This window comes from Daucus carota, chromosome 6, assembly GCF_001625215.2.
Source record: "Daucus carota subsp. sativus chromosome 6, DH1 v3.0, whole genome shotgun sequence".
Classification (NCBI taxonomy): Eukaryota; Viridiplantae; Streptophyta; class Magnoliopsida; order Apiales; family Apiaceae; genus Daucus; species Daucus carota.
Window position 1 is genome coordinate 1,606,943 of NC_030386.2, and position 5,485 is coordinate 1,612,427.

The window sequence follows — 5,485 nt, forward strand, 5'->3', positions numbered from 1 at the left end:
TTCAGTCCCGATTGCCCCAAATATGGTCGTGACCAAATTCATATATCCATGGACCCATTTATGTGAAAATATCAAAAGAAACTTCCCGGTGAAATTTTCATGAAATTCCCGTGTACTAACCCCTTTGAGAATTCGTCAAAAAATCGAACTTCATTATATCTGCTCCGATTCAGTCCCGACTGCCCCAAATATGGTCGTGACCAATTCATATATCCATAGGGAACCCATTTATGTGAAAATATCAAAAGAATTGCCCCTGGGATATTTTCATGAAATTTCCCGTGTACTAACCCCTTTGAGAATTCGTTAAAAAACTCGAACTTCATTATATCTGCTCCGATTCAGTCCCGATTGCCCCAAATATGGTCGTGACCAAATTCATATCTATAGGGACCCATTTATGTGAAAATATCAAAAGAAACTTCCCGGTGAAATTTTCATGAAATTCCCGTGTACTAAACCCCTTTGAGAATTCGTCAAAAAACTCGAACTTCGTTATATCTGCTCCGATTCAGTCCCGATTGCCCCAAATATGGTCGTGACCAAATTCATATATCCATAGGGACCCATTTATGTGAAATATCAAAAGAAACTTCCCGGTGAAATTTTCATGAAATTCCCGTGTACTAACCCTTTGAGAATTCGTCAAAAAACGAACTTCATTATATCTGCTCCGATTCAGTCCCGACTGCCCCAATATGGTCGTGACCAAATTCATATATCCATAGGACCCATTTATGTGAAAATATCAAAAGAATCTGCCCGGGGATATTTTCAAGAAATTCCCGTGTACTAACCCTTTGAGAATTCGTCAAAAACTCGAACTTCGTTATATCTGCTCCGATTCAGTCCCGATTGCCCCAAATATGGTCGTGACCAAATTCATATATCCATAGGGACCCATTTATGTGAAAATATCAAAAGAAACTTCCCGGTGAAATTTTCATGAAATTCCCGTGTACTAACCCCTTTGAGAATTCGTCAAAAACTCGAACTTCTTATATCTGCTCCGATTCAGTCCCGACTGCCCCAAATATGGTCGTGACCAAATTCATATATCCATAGGGACCCATTTATGTGAAAATATCAAAAGAAACTTCCCGGTGAAATTTTCATGAAATTCCCGTGTACTAACCCCTTTGAGAATTCGTCAAAAACTCGAACTTCGTTATATCTGCTCCGATTCAGTCCCGATGCCCCAAATATGGTCGTGACCAAATTCATATATCCATAGGACCCATTTATGTGAAAATATCAAAAGAAACCTCCCGGTGAAATTTTCATGAAATTCCCGTGTACTAACCCCTTTGAGAATTCGTCAAAAAATCGAACTTCGTTATATCTTCTCCGATTCAGTCCCGACTGCCCCAAATATGGTCGTGACCAAATTCATATATCCATAGGACCCATTTATGTGAAAATATCAAAAAGAAATTTCCCGAAATTTCATGAAATTCCCGTGTACTAACCCCTTTGAGAATTCGTCAAAAAATCGAACTTCGATATCTGCTCCGATTCAGTCCCGACTGCCCCAAATATGGTCGTGACCAAATTCATATATCCATAGGACCCATTTATGTGAAAATATCAAAAGAATCTGCCCGGTGATATTTTCAAGAAATTCCCGTGTACTAACCCCTTTGAGAATTCGTCAAAAACTCGAACTTCATTATATCTGCTCCGATTCAGTCCCGACTGCCCCAAATATGGTCGTGACCAAATTCATATATCCATAGGGACCCATTTATGTGAAAATATCAAAAGAAACTTCCCGGTGAAATTTTCATGAAATTCCCGTGTACTAACCCCTTTGAGAATTCGTCAAAAACTCGAACTTCGTTATATCTGCTCCGATTCAGTCCCGATTGCCCCAAATATGGTCGTGACCAAATTCATATATCCATAGGGACCCATTTATGTGAAAATATCAAAAGAAACTTCCCGGTGAAATTTTCATGAAATTCCCGTGTACTAACCCCTTTGAGAATTCGTCAAAAAACCGAACTTCATTATATCTGCTCCGATTCAGTCCCGATGCCCCAAATATGGTCGTGACCAAATTCATATATCCATAGGACCCATTTATGTGAAAATATCAAAAAAATCTGCCCGGGTATTTTCATGAAATTCCCGTGTACTAACCCCTTTGAGAATTCGTCAAAAACTCGAACTTCATTATATCTGCTCCGATTCAGTCCCGATTGCCCCAAATATGGTCGTGACCAAATCATATATCCTTAGGGACCCATTTATGTGAAAATATCAAAAAAACTTCCCGGTGAATTTTCATGAAATTCCCGTGTACTAACCCCTTTGAGAATTCGTCAAAAAATCGAACTTCATTATATCTGCTCCGATTCAGTCCCGATGCCCCAAATATGGTCGTGACCAAATTCATATATCCATAGGGACCCATTTATGTGAAAATATCAAAAGAAACTTCCCGGTGAATTTTCATGAAATTCCGTGTACTAACCCTTTGAGAATTCGTCAAAAAACTCGAACTTCGTTATATCTGCTCCGATTCAGTCCCGATTGCCCCAAATATGGTCGTGACCAAATTCATATATCCATAGGGACCCATTTATGTGAAAATATCAAAAGAAACTTCCCGGTGAAATTTTCATGAAATTCCCGTGTACTAACCCTTTGAGAATTCGTCAAAAAACCGAACTTCATTATATCTGCTCCGATTCAGTCCCGACTGCCCCAAATATGGTCGTGACCAAATTCATATATCCATAGGAACCCATTTATGTGAAAATATCAAAAGAATCTGCCCGGGATATTTTCAAGAAATTCCCGTGTACTAACCCCTTTGAGAATTCGTCAAAAACTCGAACTTCTTATATCTGCTCCGATTCAGTCCCGATTGCCCCAAATATGGTCGTGACCAAATTCATATATCCATAGGGACCCATTTATGTGAAAATATCAAAAGAAACTTCCCGGTGAAATTTTCATGAAATTCCCGTGTACTAACCCCTTTGAGAATTCGTCAAAAAATCGAACTTCGTTATATCTGCTCCGATTCAGTCCCGATTGCCCCAAATATGGTCGTGACCAAATTCATATATCCATAGGGACCCATTTATGTGAAAATATCAAAAGAAACTTCCCGGTGTAATTTTCATGAAATTCCCGTGTACTAACCCCTTTGAGAATTCGTCAAAAAATCGAACTTCATTATATCTGTTCTGATTCAGTCCCGACTGCCCCAAATATGGTCGTGACCAAATTCATATATCCATAGGAACCCATTTATGTGAAAATATCAAAAGAATCTGCCCGGGGATATTTTCAAGAAATTCCCGTGTACTAACCCCTTTGAGAATTCGTCAAAAACTCGAACTTCATTATATCTGCTACGATTCAGTCCCGACTGCCCCAAATATGGTCGTGACCAAATTCATATATCTATAGGGACCCATTTATGTGAAAATATCAAAAGAAACTTCCCGGTGAAATTTTCATGAAATTCCCGTGTACTAACCCTTTGAGAATTCGTCAAAAACTCGAACTTCGTTATATCTGCTCCGATTCAGTCCCGATTGCCCCAAATATGGTCGTGACCAAATTCATATATCCATAGGGACCCATTTATGTGAAAATATCAAAAGAAACTTCCCGGTGAAATTTTCATGAAATTCCCGTGTACTAACCCCTTTGAGAATTCGTCAAAAAACCGAACTTCATTATATCTGCTCCGATTCAGTCCCGATGCCCCAAATATGGTCGTGACCAAATTCATATATCCATAGGAACCCATTTATGTGAAAATATCAAAAGAATCTGCCCGGGGATATTTTCAAGAAATTCCCGTGTACTAACCCCTTTGAGAATTCGTCAAAAACTCGAACTTCATTATATCTGCTCCGATTCAGTCCCGATTGCCCCAAATATGGTCGTGACCAAATTCATATATCCTTAGGGACCCATTTATGTGAAAATATCAAAGAAACTTCCCGGTGAAATTTTCATGAAATTCCCGTGTACTAACCCCTTTGAGAATTCGTCAAAAAATCGAACTTCGTTATATCTTCTCCGATTCAGTCCCCGATTGCCTCAAATATGGTTGTGACCAAATTCATATATCCATAGGGACCCATTTATGTGAAAATATCAAAGAAACTTCCCCGGTGTAATTTTCCATGAAATTCCCGTGTACTAACCCCTTTGAGAATTCGTCAAAAAATCGAACTTCATTATATCTGTTCTGATTCAGTCCCGACAGCCTCAAATATGGTCGTGACCAAATTCATATATCCATAGGAACCCATTTATGTGAAAATATCAAAAGAATCTGCCCGGGGATAATTTCAAGAAATTCCCGTGTACTAACCCCTTTAAGAATTCGTTAAAAACTCGAACTTCATTATATCAGCTACGATTCAGTCCCGACTGCCCCAAATATGGTCATGACCAAATTCATATATCTATAGGGACCCATTTATGTGAAAATATCAAACGAAACTTCCCGGTGAAATTTTCATGAAATTCCAGTGTACTAACCCTTTGAGAATTCGTCAAAAACTCGAACTTCGTTATATCTGCTCCGATTCAGTCCCGATTGCCCCAAATATGTCGTGACCAAATTCATATATCCATAGGGACCCATTTATGTGAAAATATCAAAAGAAACTTCCCGGTGAAATTTTCATGAATATTCCCGTGTACTAAACCCTTTTGAGAATTCGTCAAAAAACCGAACTTCATTATATCTGCTCCGATTCAGTCCGAATTCCCCAAATATGGTCGTGACCAAATCATATATCCATAGGAACCCATTTATGTGAAAATATCAAAAGAATCTGCCCGGGGATATTTTCAAGAAATTCCCGTGTACTTAAACCCCTTTGAGAATTCGTCAAAACTCGAATTTCGTTATACCTGCTCCGATTCAGTCCCGATTGCCCCAAATATGGTCGTGACCAAATTCATATATCCTTAGGGATCCATTTATGTGAAAATATCAAAAGAAACATCCCGGTGAAATTTTCATGAAATTCCCGTGTACTAACCCCCTTTGAGAATTCGTCAAAAAATCGAACTTCGTTATATCTTCTCCGATTCAGTCCCGATTGCCTCAATATGGTTGTGACCAAATTCATATATCCATAGGGACCCATTTATGTGAAAATATCAAAAGAAACTTCCCGGTGTAATTTTCATGAAATTCTCGTGTACTAACCCCTTTGAGAATTCGTCAAAAAATCGAACTTCATTATATCTGTTCTGATTCAGTCCTGACTGCCTCAAATATGGTCGTGACCAAATTCATATATCCATAGGAACCCATTTATGTGAAAATATCAAAAGAATCTGCCGGGGATTTTTTCAAGAAATTCTCGTGTACTAACCCCTTTAAGAATTCGTTAAAAACTCGAACTTCATTATATCAGCTACGATTCAGTCCCGACTGCCCCAAATATGGTCATGACCAAATTATATATCTATAGGGACCCATTTATGTGAAAATATCAAA